This window comes from Gallinula chloropus (assembly GCF_964237585.1).
Source record: "Gallinula chloropus genome assembly, chromosome: 1".
NCBI classification, from domain to species: Eukaryota; Metazoa; Chordata; class Aves; order Gruiformes; family Rallidae; genus Gallinula; species Gallinula chloropus.
In genome coordinates this window covers 173773778-173795554 of record NC_140085.1, presented here as the reverse complement: position 1 = coordinate 173795554, position 21777 = coordinate 173773778, and the positions used below count along the sequence as shown (strand labels likewise).

The 21777-nt window shown below is 36.1% G+C and overlaps 1 protein-coding gene across 2 annotated transcripts in view; it reads right to left on the bottom strand.

The window, feature by feature from the left end:
- PCDH9 (protocadherin 9) overlaps positions 1-21777 on the bottom strand; it is a gene marked incomplete at both ends in the record, with an annotated part of 686593 nt that overhangs the window by 54480 nt on the left and 610336 nt on the right. The window lies entirely within an intron of this gene.

Here is a 21777-nt window from a genome sequence, read left to right as displayed (position 1 = left end):
GTGGCTATAATTAAATCTTCACTCCTAATGATGCTGTCCATTCCAAGGACAAATTCAATATGGTAAGAGGTGTAGGAAAGGAGAATTATAACAAAATCCTATGGCTTGGCATACAGCCATGTGTAAAGGGCGTACATTAGCACTTCAACAGTTTTCTGCAGGAGTTGCTGGAAGAGATTCAGTCTGGAGAGGGTACAGATGAGACAGTAAAAGAGAAAAAGTCTTTTCTTATTATGGCCCTCTATATCTCTTCAACTATTTTTTCTCTAGTTAATAAATTATTGTTTTGTCAGAGGAACTTTAACAAATTCTACTTTATATGCTTCTTAGTCAAGCAAAGTATAGCCATGGTAATACACCATAGTTACTCAATATTAAGGTGTGTGTCCAAATCCAGGTATTAACACATTCCCTGATGCCCCTCTACTCTTCTTGGAAGCTCTTATCATTAACCCTTGTGATATTAATTGCTGCTGAGGAATACACAAACTTTCTCTTGTTAAAAATGGATAGGAAAGTGAGTTTTAACAGTGTGTGTGACTGGAATACTCTCTTCTAAGACAATGTTGTCCCAAATCAGAAACCCCTAAATAGGAAATTACTAATGACAAGCTTTGCATGAAATTGCCATCACAGATTAAACAATAATCAGATAATTTCAAAGGCACTTTCGAGAAATTAAGTCAGTGTGACCAGAAGAATAAAGCATTGTAACATTTTGTGATGGGGAAACACTTTGGAACAGAAAAGTGGTAACAGACCAGCATGACACTGGCAGAAGTCATCCTACCATCATCCTGACCTCCTTCTGGCCTAATGGGTTCTCCTCCCCATGTGCCATAAGCAACAGCATACCAGCTAGAGGGCTGGCACTGCAAGAGTGCCACATGGTGGCACCCATGCCTTGCAGTACTTGTGGAACCCAATGGACCTTTTGCACCAGAAGTCAGTTGTAGGGAGAAGCATGTGTACAGGTCTGTTTTGGGCCTGCATCACAAGATTTTGGTAGTGGGCTTCAGCGGTGAGTTCTGCAAGAAGCAGCTAGAAGCTTTCCCTAGGCCTGACAGAGCCAATACCAACCGGGTTCAAGGAAAAACCCGCTACTTCCCAAGGCTGAGCCAATCAGCAACAGTGGCAGTGCCTCTGTGATAGCATATTTAAGAACAAACAAAAAAACAAACCAAAGGGCAGCTTTTTGCAGCCAGAGAAAGAAGTGCGAAGACGTAAGAAACTCTGCAAGCACCAAGGTCAGTGAAGAAGGGGTTGGAAGAGGTCATACATAAAGCCAGCACACTTGCAATCCCACTGGGAGGTGTGTGTCAAGAGGGGAACCCACACTCCTAGACAAGATGGGGTGTGCATATAGCCGTGTGTTTGTATAGGTGCAGTTAGAGAGCTTCCTGGGATTACTGGAGGGCAGTTAAAAATGTGTAGGGGTACACATAATTCAAAAATCAATAAACCTGAATTGGTTTAACTAGAGTTCCTCCCTGCCACATTTGCTCAATTTACAATTCAGAATAATTACAGGTCTGATAAAAAACCTTAATTAATTCCTACCTATCACCCACCTAACTGTTGCCTAATAAGGTCATACAACAGTAAGGATTTGCAAACTAGATCATCTCTTAGCTCATCAACATGCAGCTTGCTGAAAATTTTATTTACCAAATGATCTAAAGGTCTGTCAAGAAATTGAGGGAACTACTGGACAGCAGTACTGGAAAAGTAATAAACTAATCCAGTTTTCAGAGTACTGAAGTGTGCAAATATGTCTTGTTTACATATTTACATGTACTCTTTAAGATAAATAATTGTATTTATCTTACAGTGAATTGTTTTCCCTCAAATTTTGTGATACCAAACCCACACACAATAGCAAAAGGTATTGCTATGGAAGCCAATTCAATGGTCTAACAATGAAGCTCCACAGGTTCATTCTGAACAGAGTAACTGAGGACTTCTGAGGCAACCCTCAGAAACAAAAATAATGGTAATAAAAATTAATATTATGCATGTTTCAATATTCCAAAGTTTCAAATTCTTTTTGTTGAAGTTTTGTTAATTTTCTAAACTTTTTTTCCCCCTAGAAGATTCTGTCAAAATCAGTCTGATGTTGATAAAAATGGTTCAGCTGAAATGTCAGACTGTGAATTTGGCTTCTTTCCTTTCTCAAGCAGAAGGTGGAGAAATATGATGTTATATAAAATGATTATTCCTCCTTTTTTTCATGTACAGACATTTGCCAGTGCTTAGATGCTATGGGGAACAATAGCAATGTAATTTTGGACAATGTTTGTCCTAAATCTCTGCCAGTTTATCCCCCTATATCTGACATTGTGGCCAGGGAGTTTATTCTGAATGCAGAAGTTAGCGTACAGATTTGGCCACCACATATTTCAGGCAAATTAATCCCTGTACCAGGCAGTACATGGAGCAGTAACTGATCCTTTCTATAACTTATGCCTGGCAATGTTTTGCAGTTATAAAGTGCATTATTTTACTCCTAGATTTTACCTCTGAGAGGTGGTGTCTTTCTTTCAGGTGAAAGTAAGTCCTCTTAAAGCAGAAACTGAGTGAGTAGATACACAGCTGCAAATGTGAGGGCTGTTACATGAAGACAGTGTTGTTATTTATTTTAACTAGTTTTTAAAGTATACAAAAACTTTTGTAATATTTTTTTTTTATGATGTGGATTACTAGAAAGACTAGACAAATAGTTTTGGGGAGTGTAAGTGGAGTCTCCGCAGTGTAACCATAGAAAGGAATATGTCCAAGAACAGAGAAGTTGCTGTGTTATTTCAGTCCCTTTCCTTCCACCAGCTATTTTCAAACCGGCATTTGACTTTCTAACACTAATTGGAGTATTGACTGACCATATAAATGCTTGCCCTCATTGTTCTACTCTCACAAATTAACTAGTGAGTGCCTCCAGTTATCTAAATAAGGTGCTGATTGATCGTGTGGAAATAATTAATCAAGCCAGAGCTGATATGATCTCCAGCCATGTCAGAACTTTCTTTTCTCATTATGCTTACCTAGTGCAGAATTTAAATTTACAGCCTGTGGCAAAAGGTAATGTTTTTTTGAGAGGTTTCTACAAGTCAAATTACAAGGAGGAAGTCAGATTTCATTGTAATAAGACTTTAAATGAGTCCAATTACATTTTAGTTCAAACAGTCTTGTTTCAAATATTGTTCTGCCTGTCTGGCAGCATTTAATAGAAGCCAACATCGAGTTTAGAGCACTGGGGAATAATATGCCAACTTTCCTGTCTTGAATCAGTGAAAGCAGGCGTCCTTAGTGGACAGGCACTTAAATGCATGTAATGCAGAAACTGAAACGCTGTTACAACTGTATTTCTCCTTAACGACAAGTAGACATAGTAAGCAATACAATGCTTTTTGCTGCAGCAACTCATTTATCATGAACAAGCTTACTGTCCTTCACCCTTCACCCTCCCCATGTTCACACACACGCGCTTAAATAAAGAAAAAAAAGATCTTTTTAACTGAAAAAGCGGGAGTAGCATACGTTATTAGATTGTTCACCGAAGTATGTTACACTCTCAGTGATCATATAAAGTCCCCGGACTTCTGCACAATATCTTAGCTAGGAAAAAGACAGCAGAAGTGATCTTCTAAATCATCAAATCCGGAGTACTATAATGATGAACAGTCACTCCTTGCTAGTCTTTCTTGACTGGTCTTGGTCCTAGCTGGCACTTCAACACAGTTGTTCTTACAGAGAACTGGAATTACCGAGCTTCTCCTCTCAACACGCTAGAAATGAGACAAGAGAAGAAAGCTTTTATCAAAGCTGTCATAATCTTACAACAATACAAGGTAGCTGAGAGCCAATCCAGCTATTTCCACAGCATAGAAGTGTCCCTGCTTTCTCCAGTAGTAACACAAAAAGTCTAGAGGCACAAGATCCTGACTTAGACTAATACATTGTCCCACACAGTTGTGAATTTCTGCGACATCCAGAAATACACCACCACTGAGGAAAATGAAACAAAATGCAATGTGATTAATAATTAAGAGTAGTGCCTAACTATGCTTACTTCAGCAGCATTCCCTGAGATTGTTTGGTAGTGAACCCAGGCCCTAGAGCATTTTCTACTTCAGAGGTGGCAGAAACAGTGTCTCTGTTTTAATTGCATATGAATCAGCTTAAACTGACTCTTACATTGTTAGAAGAGCACAATTCACAGCTTTTCTCCAGCATGCAATAGAAAATTTATACTTTTACCCTTTGAATGAAGAAAACATGCATTTGTAGTGAGGAGGAAAGAGCTGGATTCTGCATGTTCAGGCATATTCCTACGCAAATATATCTACAAAGCGTTTGACATTAAAATGTAATTATGAGAAGGAACTGTCGCACTGAGTATTTGAAAGCAATGCACCTAGTTTGCAATGATATATCTTTAATAACTGTTTAATAGCCATTTAAGATCTTCACCAAAAGGAAAAGAAGACAAATCTGCAACATCGCTCAGTTGGGAAAACAAACGGTCATCTTGTTTCACTCATAAATGACCACTGTTGGCAGTGAACCATTATGGAGAAAAATATTACCTTATTTCCAGTAGTAGACCATTATCAAATGCTACCAGATGCTCACCTCAATTGTCAATGTCATATTTGAAGATTCTAATTATGCTAGCTAGTTTCCTGCATGACAAAATTACAGGGTTTCTTCACCTCAAAGCTGCTTATCCCAGGATACAGTACCATTTGGCAAGCGGGTTCATATCCATTTTGAATGCACAATTTCTTCAAAATAGACCATGACCTACTGGAGAGTTTATTAACTGTTGCAAAAGCTTGTCCTGGTAGCTTTCCACAGCTTAATACCCAAAAGGGAGATAAATACCTGAACTGCAACACACTGGTTATGCTAGCAGTATTGAGTTTATCATTAATGTATTATTTTATGCTTTAATCATAGAACAGAATTTTAATTGAGTAAGCATGTTTAAAGAGAATGAGTAAAAAAGAGCAATGAATACTTAAGAGTATAAAAATACTTAAGTTTTTAATTAAAAGAAATGTATTGTGAACACAGTATAGAAAGTTTTATTTACCCATATATACATACATATATATATGTAAAAATATAAATATAGAATAGTCATAGCTTCAATGCTGCAGTCTTAAATTATGCCTTAGATTTTAATCCAGCTAATCAGTTTTGGCCTCTGCTTGCAGTTTGTATGGCATTTTAAACCAGGCTTGATTAAAATAAAAATGCCTAGCATATTTGAAAGCCATGCAGAGCATAGCTGTGCTTAGCTAAGTGGATCAAGCCATGAGTCAGAATGTTGAATGACCATTTGGTATAGTAAATAATTAAAGGAATGCCATGAAATAATTTATTACAAATGGAGTTTTTAAAGGGAGTCAGTAAGTGCATATGAATTCCTTGCTAGGAGATCTCGCTGCTTCAATCACTGAATTCAAACACCATTATTGAGATCCTGCTGGGAGAACAGCACAGGTACTTTCTGGATGGCCTATTTGTTTGCTCCCATCTCTATTCTTACTGTGCAAGTATTCCTTGCTTTGTAGAAAGTATGTGACTTCTCAAAAGGTGGCTAGAAATAACAAGCTGAAAAGGTTTTTTAAAGACAGATTTGAAATTGCAACTGCAGTCCACATCAGACAACAAAAGATTTTATCTAGATTACAATAAAATTTCATTCACATTTAATTTACAGATCAAGGCTAAAATTGAAGCCTATTAAATGCTGTCCTGTGCAACCTGCTTTGGTGATCCTGCTCTGCCAGAGGGCTTGGACTAGATAATTTCAAGAATAATGATAGGGGTTGGAAGGGACCTTTTGGGATGATCTAGTCAAACCCCCCAAAGTCCAACTTCCTTTAGTGCACTGAAGGAACAAGATATACTCAGTTCAAAATTTCATTGCCTTCACAAGAGCCTACAATTTTCACCACATGTGTGATTTTTTTAAACTACCACTATGGTTTATTTTAATAATTTTCTTGGATCCAGAAATTGCTGTCATCTCTCTTTTGTTATGTGAACAAAGTAAATGTTTCAAGCACATCAGTGTCAACAAGAATTGTCAGTGACAGTTACATGTTTCATTGCTTTCATAAGAAAAACAACTTATTTCACAACACCTAGCACAGACATTAATATTCAGGTTCAGTGTTTCAAGTTACTATTGCACGGCAAGAAATTTATGTGCATTCTTTGATGCCAGAATTTATAAATGTTCTGTATTTGAATGACCATGCTCATGACTTCATGGGTGTCCTCCAGCAACCTATAAACAACAGAATTAATCTGCCAAATAACTCATCATACACGGTGTAGAAATGCATTTTAAGAGTCCAGCCTTGAAATCAAGATCCAAATGTGCTTACAAATACTTTTGCTTCAAGTCCCATGGAATTTGCATAATTTTTTGTGAGAGCACACAGCTAGTCTGGACATTCAGAAAACATTTTTTATATTAGCTAGGAACTACAGAGCCTCTTAGACTTTCTAGATACAAGTCATATTTATATTCAATAATCACAGTATTTTACTTTGTTTCACAGCATCAATATCTCTTCAACCTTCTCCTTACTATATTTGGCTACTTTGACTTGGGACATCCAAGTCTTTTGCTTGCGAAGCAAAGAACAATGGTTGTGCATGTAAGGACATAGTGCTTCTATTTCCATGAGGTTCATGGGATTTCTATTTCTTCGCAGGAGCTTACTGATCAGGATTGTGTATGAGTGCTAAAACACATCCTGTAGGGTTAGCCTCTAGGAGTCACTTGGTCAGAGATTCTAGTAAAATAAAATAATGGCTAATTCACATAAAATAGGTGCTTGCAGATGATCTACGGATAATGCCAATGTGACATATGGACAAATAGTAATAGGACAGGGAAATGGAAATCTTAATAGCAGAGTCAGATAAACAGAGCAGAAAAAACTAATAAATACTAGTATTCTACTTTTGTTCTGAAAAGAAGCAGTTAAAGCAACAGTCCAGAAACTTTGTGATTCACTATCACGATGTATGTATAATATGGGCTCAGGAGGAGGGAATTAAAACTGTAAATGATAATATTAAAAAAATAAGATTAATTTGCTTTACCCTGGTGAAACTATATGTGGGAGATTAGAGCTAAAATACATGATTAGGTAATGGGGTGATGAAGGCTAAGCAAGTGTTTAAAATGAAATACTAATAGTAATATATCACTTATTATTTATTAAATAACCATATCTAAATATTTATTATTTAAATATTTAAATAATTACATCTATACATCTACATAGCACAGACTTTTCTAACTTGTCTAAACTTTTAAACATGTGAATTGATGGAGTTCCCTCATATTTTTGTTATTTTATTTTAGAGAAAGCAGTAAGAATACATGAATTCATGATGTTGATGAAAAAAATTAATTAAAATGTTAATAAAAAACTCACAAAAAATGTTAAGTTCTTTCAGCACTGAAGTTACACACTAGACAAAGCCCATTCAGTTTAGAGGATACAATAGAAACATTTATAGTGACAAAATAATAGCACATCTGTAATTCATTGCAGAGGTAAAAATGATGAATCTATTAATGCACTGAGTATATGATATGGATGCAAAGAACTGTTTGCACATTAAATAACCCTTTTGCAAACTATCATGAAACACATTATATTGTGTAAATGCTATTTAATTTAAAGGGTATTATACTGTACTATTTTGAAAAACAAACAAAAAACGCAGGTAAAACCCAAACCAAAACAAGAAAAACCCCAAGTAAAAAACAGATGGTCTTATGAAAACTTCAATCCTAAAGAAAATGTTAAGACAAAATGATAGTATAATTCAAAAATAGCTTTAGAACACAAATGGGACTTGAAAGATTATAAAAAAAATAGACTGGCAGAAATAAACTGGAAAAAAAAAATTAAACTACTGCAACAAAGCCAGAAATACTACAGCACCGTAGCAAAGGAAGATATCTGTGAAGAAGGATTCAACTACGCAAACTACATTCTAGGTAGGGATAACTGCATAGGAGCATTCAAAGGCATTTGACACCAGGTGAGACCATGATACTTTCAGTAATATTAAAACAAGTTACAATAAAAACCAGGGGGGGTGGGGGAAAGCATGAGTCTTACTGTTTTGGATGTCACGTGTAATTCACACCAAAACACAGCTTCTGAATTATATGTTGTTTCACAAGTACTAAATCTTGCCTTGAAGCCACACAGAGTGATCAAATTCAGGCTAATTGGAAACAAAACTTAAGCCTAGTATTTCTTGATATTTAAGTGAAAAATCTTATTTTTCGCACTTTGTTGGTTTATTTATTTTAATCATTACATTGGGAAAAGTCACAGGCATACATCTTTTGGGTATACCATCTTTTTGACGTCATAATCCCGTTGTGTAAACATGTATTCATTATTAACTTTTCATAAATGATGTTAAGGATATTCAGTCTAAAGTGTGAACAAACCACTTTGCACATTTCATTTCTACAAACCACATAGATTCCTCATTCCTTTTCCATATGAAACTAAATATTTTTCAATAGACTGTCCACTTTCCTTATTAACCAAAAGTTCTACCCATTTTGTACAAAAATACCTGTAGCAGACCCTAGAACATTACAGATCCTTGTCACCCTGACACCACCCACTCAATCCCTGCTCAGAAACAGAACAACTGATAAAAAACTAGAATAGTAAAGATAAATCTGTAAATGAAAGAAGTAAATATTTTCTGCATATTGTCTAGTGCTTTACAGTTTGGCCAGATGAGAAACAGGAGCACATGCATAAGAATTACAGGATTTGCAACAAGAATATATGTTCTTTAATATAACAGTTTTTCATCGGTTGGTCTTAAGCACAAAATGCTGGGTGTTTTATTTGCAATACCTTCAACATTAACTAAGTGGTTGAGAGTCCCATCGAGGAGTCATATTAGAAAGTGAACATGCAATTTTGTTTCTATTTTCTGGCATGCAAATACAACCTTACTACTGAAAAAGTGGCCTGATACATAACTTTATTTCAAGATCCTTCTGCTTGGTATAGCTTTTTGTTTTCTGACTGCTCAGGTGGGTCCATGTTTCCCTGTGACCTGAGGCAGAGTTGCCAATCCAGTCTGTCCAGCCCGCCCCAGCCAGTGCCAGCTGTGAAGGGACAACCTAATAAAGGCCTGATTTGAACAAATCATCACATTCCTCTTGCATGTATAGGCATTGTCTTGGACCTGCATCTCTGCTGAAGAGGAAATTGTCTCCTGACTCACTGCAATCTCAATGGGCAACTCCTACTGCCCATCACTGCCAGTTACTGACTGACAGATGTTTTCTGTTCCAGGATGAGGGACATTTATAAATTTGAATACATTCTTTAGCTGATTTTTTTTCCTTCTCTTTTTGTCTGCTGAAGAGTAAACGAATAAGCTTCCAGAAAAGAGCTCAGATCTCATGATTTAATCTCGTTCAATTAACTAGAAACTTCATCTATTTATCTCCCATTTACAACATATTGTACCTAATTAATTTGGGTGAACTCTTTTTATATGGGAAGGAAATGAATACAGAAAATGTGTGGTTAAAGTGCTTACTGAAACTGCAGGGATCTTAGTCCAGTTTCCCATTTGACAAAGACTTCCGCTGTGATCACTGTCAACTCATTTCATCTCCCTGTCCCAGTTGTCACTCCTTTGCTTGTTTAACATATCCTTTTCATTTACTTTTGGGTTGTTGGCTTTTTTTATTAACAGAGGCTTTTCAGAACAACAACAACAACAAAATTCTATTTCTAGGATGATATGAGGATTATTCTTAGATTTACTGTATATGTACATTGTTTTGTACATTGTTTTGTACATAGGTGTGTGCAAGTGTACACATCCACATCTATACATATATCCATATAAATATATACAGCTACTTACAATTATCTTTGACCAGTTAATATATATGTGAGTCTAAGTATAGCTTAATCAAAGCAAATAGTAAATCTGTACTAGCAAAATTAAATATCAGTAAAGATAAAGTTTCTTATATCTAGTATAGCATCATGTGTGAAATTTGTGGTGAAAGGTAAGTGGATAGAGTAATACCCTGGTGAGACCACATCTGGAATATTGTGTACAGTCCTGGGCCCCTCAGTTCAAGAAGGACAGGGAACTACTTGAAAGGGCCCAGTGCAGGGCCACCAAGATGATTTAGGGAGTGGAACACCCTCCTTCTGAGGAGAGGCTGAGGGAGGTGAGCCTCTCTAGCTTGGAGGAGACTGAGGGGTGACTTTATTAATGTTTATAAATATGTAAAGGGTGAGAGCCAGGAGGATGGAGACAGGCTCTTCTCAGTGATGGCCAGTGATAGGACAAGGGGCAATGGGTGCATGCTGGGGCATAGGAAGTTCCATGTGAATGTAAAGAGAAACATTCTCACTCTGAGGGTGACGAAGCACTGGAACAGACTGTCCAAAGACGTTGTGGAGTCTCCTTTTCTGGAGACATTCAAAACCCACCTGGATGCGTTTCTATGTGACCTAATCAAGGTGATCCTGCCCTGGCAGGGGGGTGGACTAGATGATGTTTTGAGGCCCCTTTCAACCCCAAACATTCTGTGATTCTGTGATATGCAGTCTATAGCATTCACTTCTTTTCTGCTAAAGTTATAGTAATTTACTATAATTTGACAGTAATTTGCCAGCAATTTACTGGCATCAATTAATGCCAGATGAATGTACAGTATGCTTATAAATATACAGTGTTAAGAAACACGCATGTCTTTTATGAATCATTTAGTGTTACTACGCTAATAACAAAATCATTAAGTAGCCTTTGTGTAATTTTAACACTTCACTGTGAGAGTAGTAAGGCACTGTAACAGGTTTCCCAGAGAAGTTAGGGATGTCCCCTCCCTGAAGTGTTTAAGGCCAGGTTGGATGGGGGTCCGGGCAACCTGTTCTGAAGATCAAGACTATGAACTGAAAATTCAGGGAAAACAGATATACAATATTTACCCAGCAGTCCAGCTCCTTCTTACTAAGTGTGTCAGAATTTTCTTTTAAGGTTAAAAAAAAAATTGCATCTTTATAAAAGACTGAAGATTTTTCTGTTCTTTGTACCGATAAACTGCACGTTAGTGTTAGATTTAACTGTTAACATTCACTCTCCTAATTTAAGTATTTGAAATTATAATTATTTGCAGCGTTGTTGATTGACTTGGATTTTTGATCTTCATAACAGATTGTTCACAGATGTTGTTACTAACTAGAGTTCCTATTAATCTTGCTGTGCTGTGAGAAACATAGCATGTTAAACTCACCTATGTTAAAATGCTTTATTCCTAGTGCTGTAAATCATGTTTGAACTTAATCATACAAAATGCACTTTAAGCATTGGAACACCAAAACATAAACAGTGAGACAGCATATATAAGGCTTGACAATACTCTGTCTTATCAAAAAAACAAATTATAAGAAACCAAGTACAGCTTGAATTGTAAAGTGCATTATTTGTATTCACTTTCAAAATCTTCATGATTGTCTGTCTCAGGTATCACACTGTTCTGATGCATCTGTGGTGCAGCAGGTGATTTATACACAGACCATTTATAGGTATTATTTATAACTACTATTATAACATGTACCTGTACCTTTTCAAGACACCTCTATATCCTCAACAGCCAATAGATCACAATAAGAAGGGTAAATGCTTGAACTTCTTCAACAACTAACAGTCATCAGGTTTTATGTGCATCTATCTTGTAAATTAAAATTATTTTTAAAATCGCACCAGGAACATCAAGTCCAAACTAATAGAAGGTCAAATCAATGACAAGGGTAAAACCAGACTTTATTGATGACTACTGTTTCTATTTCCCATACTCATTTTTACCGTAGAAACGTGAGTTTGCACTCTCACTGTTCAGATACAAGAAAATGAGCATGACCTCTTTTCAAACTCAAACAGCAACAAGAATTTTAATTAGGTTACAAGCAAAAATTATGTACAATCGGAAAGCACACATTAGCGTGTCTCTCCATTTCTAGGCTGATTTTGTTGACCTGGCATTTGGAAAAGATTACTTTTATTTTGTGACTGATAATTGAAGATATCTGAGAAAAAGGGGAAAAAAACCCAAACAAAAAAAGCCCCAAATACATAATGCCATGCTATAATTTTTTCCACTCACTTTGTATCTCAGGACTGCACTAACATATTCTCCCCTGTTGCAAAACTTCAACAATGGGTCTTTCATGAAGACATTCTTACAGAAGAGTGCCTGGGCCCCTCATTCAAGTAAATTCAAGCCAAGACTTCCAAGGAAAACTTCTGGCCATGATTCACATGACTTACATCAGTTAGAAAAAAAGACTGCCCAACAAAGGAACAAAAAGAAACAATGTCCCTTAGAAACAGACAATCCATTCAAGTAAAAAAATAAATACACAGTACTGCTATAACTGAAAAGACCATGTGTAAAGAACACTAGAGGATAGGACCTTTCCGTTAAAGCGGTCATACTACCAGCTGACCTTCACACTTTCACCTCCAGTGTGAGGCATTATGTACAGTACAGTGAAGCAGTTACAGAACTAACAAGGAGGAGGAAAAGAAGCAATTAGTATGCTTCAGCACAGCATAGGGAAAGGAAAATAAAACCAACCCAAATCCACAAAAACAAAGCCACAACAAAACAACAAAACACCCAAAGCACTATGAAGCTATGTAAGAGCACTGTTACAGCTAACTCTCTCCTTGCTCCCCTCTCTATGCTCTCCCCTGCATATTAAACACTGAGTTCAGTAAGGGACACAGCTTTTTGGATTCTCTAATGGAGAAGCATCCTTTTTCCATTCCAAGTACATTATATAACTGTGTAAGCGATGGAAGCCAATTCCACTGCCATGCCCTCGAGCAGCATTCATCTAATGCAAACAGCCATGGAGAAATCTGCTGCTGCCTCACATGTGATCCCAATCTAAGGAAAACATAATTCAGGACTTTGTCACACACCACAGCCTTAACCATTTGATTTTAACTTACTGATTTCATAGGAAAAAAAAATATTTATTTTCATTGTTCCTCATTCCAAAGTAATCAGTGAAACTCCCTACAGTCAAAGCTGCTCTGTTATATAAAAGATTTAGCTTGACTCATTGCAGGGAAACAGTTTTGGTTGAATCTCTAAGACGATTCACATTGATATTTAAAAATAAAACAGTAGCTTAAAGTGTTTGCATTTATTGGCTATAAGAGCCAGAGTTTACTTACCTGAACAGGCTGACTGCAGTTTATATGCTAACATTCCCAATTATTATTTTGCAAGACAGAAAGCAATGTTTCCTCATGCCCTGGAAAAAGAACCTAACAAAGCCTCTAAACCTACACACAAACAGCCCCCACCCCCTAATTAAAAAAATGCTTTCAAGTATAGCTTTTCAAGCTAGCAAATACAGAGTTAAAGACAAATACATTCAAAGGAACGTATTCTTAAGTAGCAATTTTTCTCCATACAAAAGGGTTGTTCATGAATCATCTTTTGAGTCTTACAAATCCTATCATCTCTGGTAGCCTCTGATTACTGCATGGAAGTTCACAGAAGACCCCCTAAATTATGCACATGGCTTTGGCATGAACAGTTTTTGAATGTATGTACTTCTGTAATGGAGATAAATTAATTTATTAAAATTATGCGTTTTAAAAAAACAAAAAAAGGAGGAACTACCAAAAAGAAAACATAATGACAAAAATGTTCCAGTTTCATCTATGCAAAAAAGACAGTGTATTGCAGAAAAGAGCAACTAAAGCACAAAGGAAAAGCTGTTTAATGTTTCCTGATGCTTCTAAGGTTTCTTGATTTGGTGATAAAAAATAGTTTCTCTGAGTTTGCTGCAACTGTTGGCAGTAAATATTAATCATGGGTTGGTTACTATCATGTAAGTAAACTACATGCACAAATCTTTAAAATAAGGTTAAAACTCTGGATTATTTTTTGACATTTTCAGTTACTCTGCTCAGATTTTTAATGCCATTTGAATGCTAAATCTATACCAGTGCTGCTGCACGATTAAATTCCATTTTCATTGATAAATTTGAGGCTTTAGCAGACTGAAACAGTAGGAGTTCTGTCAAATAACTTCACATCTCTATGCTACAGAGATGTCTGTACGTCAAGGCAAGTTCGGCTGCTTTATAGTCATTTCAGAGAAACAGAAAAGTCCTGGATAGTTGAAGTCATACTGAAAGGGACATCTAAACCAAGTCATACAAATTGTTCCTTACAAGTGTCTATTTGTCTCCACTGACAATACAGATAGTGACTGGACGTAGACACCTACAGTTTAGAACAAACTCATTCCAGATCTTCTGCAGCAGTGAAGATCTACCACAAAAGAAGTCAGCACTGAACAATGAACATACCTAGCATTTTTGTGGCATTAAAAAAGGAGTCAGTTTGAGACTCGTCGACACTTTGGACAGAGCTGTCATATTCTTAGACATCTCAGCACTAACATCTTTTACAAAATCATGTGCAGTGTTAACACCTTTCACAGGGGTTTTCTTGAAGCCAGCTTGATACAGATGTTTAAAAATGAAGTAATAACGTAGATAATCAGTAAAGAACAGGCACTTTTACACATACCCTCTCTTTCAAGAGAAAGGTTTCTAAGCTCAGCATATCTGAGCAATCAGTTTTAGATTTCAATTTTAGCCCCAGATCAGGTGAAGTTTATCAGAAAGTAGTAATGAAAGAAAAGGCATTTTTCTTTAGTTTTCATTCTCCCTGTAATGGAGTTATAAGCTGCTATTTGAAAATCACAGCTTTATTTCTAAATTATGTTGATATTTAAAAATAAAAAGGGGCAAAATCTTGAATGGTACAGTCAGCTTTTCAAAAATATGAATCTTCACATCACATTTTTCTTTGAGTCAGCTTTGACATGGATGACACAATACAAAACTAAAAGGCATAAATATCACACCAATGACCTACTAGTACCCTAAATACTGGTCAATGTACTTAAGAGTTCACTAGAGTTTGTTTGAGTGTTTTATTCAAATTCACCTGCTTGTTGTTTTCTTTTTTCTTTTTTTTTTCTTTTTTATTATTATTTCAGCTTTCTGGATAAGTTTCTCTGGTTTGAAATAATTGAACCCCAGAGTTCCAGAATAATGGAGGTCTGGGCATAGTTGGAAAACAGCCAAGTGCCACAATTTTCCCTTAAACTGCTTGCTGAGCAGGTCAGCAACCGGAGGAGTGTGATACTGCTGAGTATGAAACTAGAAACTAGTTACTGAGAAGCTATAAATCACAACTAAAATTTAGGGTCTACGAAAGAGATTAGGAAAAAGAAGCATGTGATGCTTTTGGCACCCACTGTGCAATAAGGACATTGCTTATAAAGGAAAAATTGTTAGAGCATTAAGGCTCTTTTCACAAAGATAAACCTACTGCACTTTGTTTTATGCTTTACAAAGTATCTGCTTTATGGTTTATAAAACCTGATGAACGAAGTCAGGAAACAGTGCAAACTGGTATTCCGGGGTTAGGCAAACATTTCAAAAGTTTCCAGAGTTGGTGGGAGAAATGTTAAATGAAAGGAGGGGGGGGGGAAGTAACTGCAGCAAAGAAATGCTGATATAGTTCTAAACACTAAGTACGAGGCTATTTTTTTTCAGTTCACTGAAAGATATCTGGAAGCACTGGAAACACAGTTTTATCAGGATTTGTGTGTGTGTATATATAGATATATCTTTGTACAGAATGTAGAAAAAAGGCAGTTAAATGCCAAAGATTGGATCAGCCTTAACAACAGTGATGCAACTGTTCAGTAGTGCTATAGGAATACACAGATAAGAGGAAATAAACACAGAGCATATCTGTACTGTTAAATAAATGAGACTAGGGAGCAAACTGGAGCACCAGCAGCATTCTAACCAGCTCTTGCCAGGACTCAGTCCTAGCACAGCTCACAGGGACGTCTCTGTCAGAGACCTTTACAAAAATTCAGCATGGATGTGCCCTCAGCAGTTTTGGATCCCTTTGCCCTGTTCTGCTCCCTGTCAGCATTGTCCCAGCAAGCTGGCATTGGTAGCCTAAATATAAAAAAAAACAAAAAAAAAAAAGCCTTGGTGTTCTTTAGGACTTTGTATGCCCACACCTGAAACATAACGTGCATCCTCTGTTTCATGCTATAAAAACATGGTTTTGGTGGTTTGCAGCACAGCCTTCAGATCAGTTCAAAATTGTTTGGAACTGGTACTAATGACTCATACAGGAATACCAGCTGGGACTCTCGACTCTCGAGGAACACCACAGCTCAACACAGCCAGTCTGCTCCAGAGGGACACAGTCCCAAATAATGTACATATGAAGCATGCTGCAGCACTTGCTATATATACAAAATACTACTTTACTTATGACTTACTATATTTACTACGTACCTTAGAGGTAAAGAAATTAAAAAAAAGAAATAGATTAGAGAGTAGAACTTTTGGGCAACAGAACCTGGATCACTATTTAACTACAGGTTGGTATTTTGAACAAATCAATTAGGATGCCTTTGGTTAACCTACCTAATCAGTGAAAAAGACATAGCCTCATATTTCTTCACTCAAGATCTGCCTAGTTAAATGTCTAAACTTAGATAAGATGCTTCTGAATATTGAAGAGCTGAGAGCTTGAGAGAGCAAGCAAGTGTGAATGTGTGAGAAGAAAAGTAACAGAACAGCAGAAGAAAACAAAATTTCTGTTCAAAATGCTGAACAATACAGTGAGGTGTTGATAGTCTGTGGAAAGAAAAACACCCTTAAAACCTGCTAAGTGAACTACTGTGATCCTTTTTCTCAACAGGTGAGAAAAAAATATATGTTTAGATGATAAATTGAAAGCAAGAGCACCAGCGCAAAGTTCATGAAATGCTGTAGGAAATTTTGAACAGTTTTTGTTCTATGTAGTTTTCTAATAAACCTGCTTTTCTTCCTTTTGCTGGAAACCTATGAGAAACTTCAAGACCAGCCGTTTTTCTCCTCAGTCCCACATATTGCACATTATGTCTTTTCCCTGCAACCTAAAAAAACTCATCAAGCAAAAAACCTCAAGAAATTTGGAGCATATACATATGCAAGATTTTGATTTTTCAGATAATGTTTAGAGTATATATCCTTGAATTTTTTACCTGCTTTACATGTTTTATTTCAATTGGTCTAAACACTGTTCTTTAGATACTTCTAAGAGCAATGAAACAGAAATTAATCATTATGCACTACAATTTGGCTTGCTTCCATGGGAAAAGAGATAACAGTATTCCACTGTAGAGCATTTTCAAGTATTATGTCTCTACTTCTTAAAAAAAAATAAAATACATTTTTGATGTAAAAGGAGAGCCTAAGGAAATACATAAAACAACACTTCAGTTTTTACCCTCACATCACTGCACAAGAAGTACCAAGCCATACTTCAGAGAAAAAGAAAGGAGGAGGAGGAGGAGAATCCTACACAATTGATAAATTAAACTTCATGCCTTAAAACCTCTGCTAAATGAGTGATTAAACAATAGAACATTAAACAGTGAGTGTGTGTTGTGGGTGTGATGAGTGGGTGTAAGTGAAGGACAACTGCAGTAAGCACTTTTGTGGAAAACAGGAGTAGTAAAAATACCTGTATTCCCATCTTTTGTTCCAACCACCAGTGATTTGAAAACAAATAAATAACATACAGTAATTTATCTCCTGCAATATTCTCCATACGCACAAAGACATATATTCTAGGACATACAGGTTTAGATATTCATGTTTTTCCTACTATTGCTCGAAGAGACAACTAACTCCCACAAAGCCATGCTTTAAACTCACAGCTGGCTAATACTAACAAACTACTTGAAATTCCTGTTTAACCTTTATAAAAATTATCCAGTAGTGACTATAGGGCTTCTGATAGAATAAAAAGAATTAATAAGCCTAGCACCACATTATCATTTTCATAGAGTATTGAAATGTCATTGAATTGAGTGACTTCAATGATAAATTTATTTGAGAATTTTGAGCTTTAGGCTTGTTCAACCCTCAAATGCTTTCACACTTAACACTTACTGAATTCAAGGGAGTTGCTGAGGTATGTCTAATAGAAGATTTTGACCCTCAATGATGAATTTTAAGACATTAAAATAGTGCTACACTCTTTTAGGTGGCTATATACAAAGAATATACACCTGAAATAGCAAAGAGGAGATTAGTCAATATGCCGCTGTTAATCAGTTAAAGCCCCTGCAAACATGTTTATAAACTTGACACACCATTGAACACATTTTATAAATTGGCATCCTGTTTTGGCATTTTAGTCTATACCACTTTAAAGTACACTTTTAACCTCGTGGCATTATTGGATATAGTATAGGCAAATAGATTTTACATTCTATTTTTATAGCCACACTATAACAAATCTATAGGATTTTTCCAGGCACCATCCAGTCCTGAAGTAATTGCAATGCTTATTGCCCTTCTGAAGCACAACCAGGAAGATTTTCTCCTATCTTTAAGATTCTAACATTCCTAAAGTAAAATTCTATAGGGCACAAAGAAATGGGTTGCATCTTTACATAAAACAAGCAAAAATCTAATGAAAACAGAATCTTGGAAGATTTGCATACTTTCTGGTCAAGTAAGTAATTTCTGTATGTGCTGTATGTAGTATAAAGTATATACTATATGATTATGCATGAGGATAAATTAGATTACTCTTACAGGTGATGCTATAAAGAAGTAGATCAACATAAATAATATATACAGTATTTAAATTGCAAGCCAGTTAATTCTGTATGCCAATAATGTTTTGGTCTTAGTTCATTCTTATTTAATTTGGAAAGGTTTACTTATCCTTAATATCACACAATGTCTGTATTATTAAATTAAAAATCTATGTGGCATCATCAATAATATATGACATGACAGTAAATATCTCAATTTCTATTCAAAATTAATCAACAAGAAAAAATATGTCAAGCAAAATTATACCAACCCAGATTAACACAAAATAAAATCCCATGTATTATTTTAGAAGAATGGCCATAGAAAGATTCAAAGACATTGGTTCAGAACTGTTCATTTAGAAATCTCTGGAAGTTTTGCAGCAGCTTCAGTGAGGGTAGATTTGTAACTTGTCTAGGTATAAATGAACAATTCAAATAATTTTCAAATTAAGCAAACTAAAATGTAAAAACAATGGTAATTCTAAATACACAAATGTAGTGCATCTGCCTTTATCTTGTAAAAGTCACCTTTTATGTTCTAAATGTTAGAAACCTTTTGACAAATTCCTTCTACCACTGAGCTGAGCTGATGGTGACAAGGAATGAACAGTGCAAGTGGATATATTTGTGCCACCTTTAGTCAGCTGAAGGGGAAACAGACACTTTTGCATCTAGGTCTCTAGATACATTAAAAATTGACTGGAGAAGGTAACCTTGACTTACTATTTGTGACTAAAGTACTATGTATATTTACTGTTCTGTAATTATAATTTCCTTTGGTGTTTAATCCTTGAGATAAGGACAGATGTAACTCCCCTGTGTTCATGGAATACCTAGTCCAGAGATGACTTTCACCTTTTTGTATTTATCTTATGTCCTGTCTTATCTCTTGGGTGTAGAACCTCTACAATTGCCTCGAAAGTACATATGAAAGCCTGGTTTTACAGTCTGAAAGTATAGATATATCTGCACAGATATGACAGACTTCCCATGCTTATGCTTCATGTTCTCTTTTTTTTTTTTTAAGGGAAAAAAATCTAGTTAAGCAGCTTAGAATGCACTGATGTGAAAAATCCCTCCGAATTCAGTAATGATGTGTTCATCTTTCTGCACATCTGCTCAAATTCCAAGTCACGATGAAGAACCTATAAAAATTCCAAGCGAGTGAGAGAGAGAGAGAGACACTCAGAAGTGTTAAAGTGCTGCTGAATCAGTATTTCCACTACAGACTTTTTATGGCTAAGGAAGTGCAGCAGTTACAGTCGCAGTCTCCCAAGTGGGACATGGGAATGCATGGGCGACAAATACAAAGATGCAGACTTGGACTGTTTCCTGCACTTTGTTATAGTCATACTCCATTCAAACCTCACAAAGAAGGAGGGGTGAACCTGCCTTTCGTCAATGTTGATTGAACCTTTTGCCATTTAACTAAAAGATTCAGAATTACTTATCATCTTGCTATTCTTTTTGGTTTTGCTTCCAGCTAGGAAGCAAATCTTTTCCTTTATCTGAAGATAAGTAAGTGTAAGAGAGGATATTTATACTGCTCATTAATTTATTGGATCTGTTGGTCTTGAAGCCAACATTTCAAACTTTAAAGAGGGCATTATTTTTTTGACTTGTGTAGCTAGCAAGAAGTGAAGGCAATGAGTTGCTATGAGGAAGAAGAAAAGATCTTTCTCAGTGAGAAGAAAAAGATTGGAAGAGAAAGTGTAGAAGAAGGAAAAAAACACCCCAGTAGTATTGTTCTCAGTTCAGCATATTAGTAACTGGTCTATGTTGAATGTAACAATATTTGCCTTTCAAATTTTCATAACAATTTTACATTGTTTTATTATAATTCATCATAATTATAAATATTAAAAATAAAAATAAAATTGGTGATGTATTAAATCCTACACCATATTCTTTATTTGTGGTCTAAGTAAGCCTTCGACTATCACTGACTGCTCCTTTCTCTGAGGAAAGCATGTCTATATCATAAACATACATGAAATCACAGAGGATGATTGAACTGACATTGATGATTTTGTAAAAGGGTTATATGTACTCCTGGGTAATGCGGGGAGGAGTTAAATTCATAACAGCTGGATGCAAAGCCTGAAAGATGCTTACAAAAAAGATCAACTAATAATTAGATCAAATTTTCAACATCTATTTCAGAATACAGACATACAAGAAGGTGCAGCAGCATCTTGTTAGTCTCAAGTTTGAAGCCAGCCTGACACTGCATTTGTCCATGAAGTTTTCTTCTGACATACAGTACTTCAGTTATACTGGACAGAGTAACTGATGCAGGACCTTGGCCCTTTGCCTCAGGTATGTCTGATGAACCTGAAGAACCCACTGAGCTTGGAAAATTGTTTCCCATAGGAATGACAGTGGTCATCTTTTGCTTTTGCTATTTTTACCTTTTTTATCATGCCTGACAATATTTGTTACAGAGAGTTTCTTTAGACCCTGGGTAGGAGAAATGAGTTTTTACTGTTCAGATAAACAGCGGTAGAAATACTCTAAGACTGTAAGATTCACTTTGTCCCCTGTATGGTTCTTACAATGAAAAAGAATATGTAATTTAAGATATCTTTCTTCACAGCCTATCTCAATAAGAACTCTGAAATCTCCAAATATAATCCTTCTGGCAGGCAATAAAACACACTATAGCATATTCATCACACATTATATCATATTGTATAAAGCATTACAACATAGAAAGCTGTAGAGGGACTTTTTACAAGGGCACGTAGTAATAGGACAAGGGGTGATTAAATTAGATATTAGGAAGAATTCTTTACTGTGAGGGTGGTGAGGCACTGGAACAGCTTGCTGAGAGATGCTGCAGCTGCCCCCTCCCTGGCAGTGTTCAAGGCCAGGCTGGATGGGGATTTGGGCAGCCTGGTCTAGTAGAAGTTGTCCCTGCCCATGACAGAAGGGTTAGAACTAGATGATCTTTGAGGTCCCTTCCAATTCAAAGCATTCTATGATTCTTTGATTCCATGATAGCATTTAA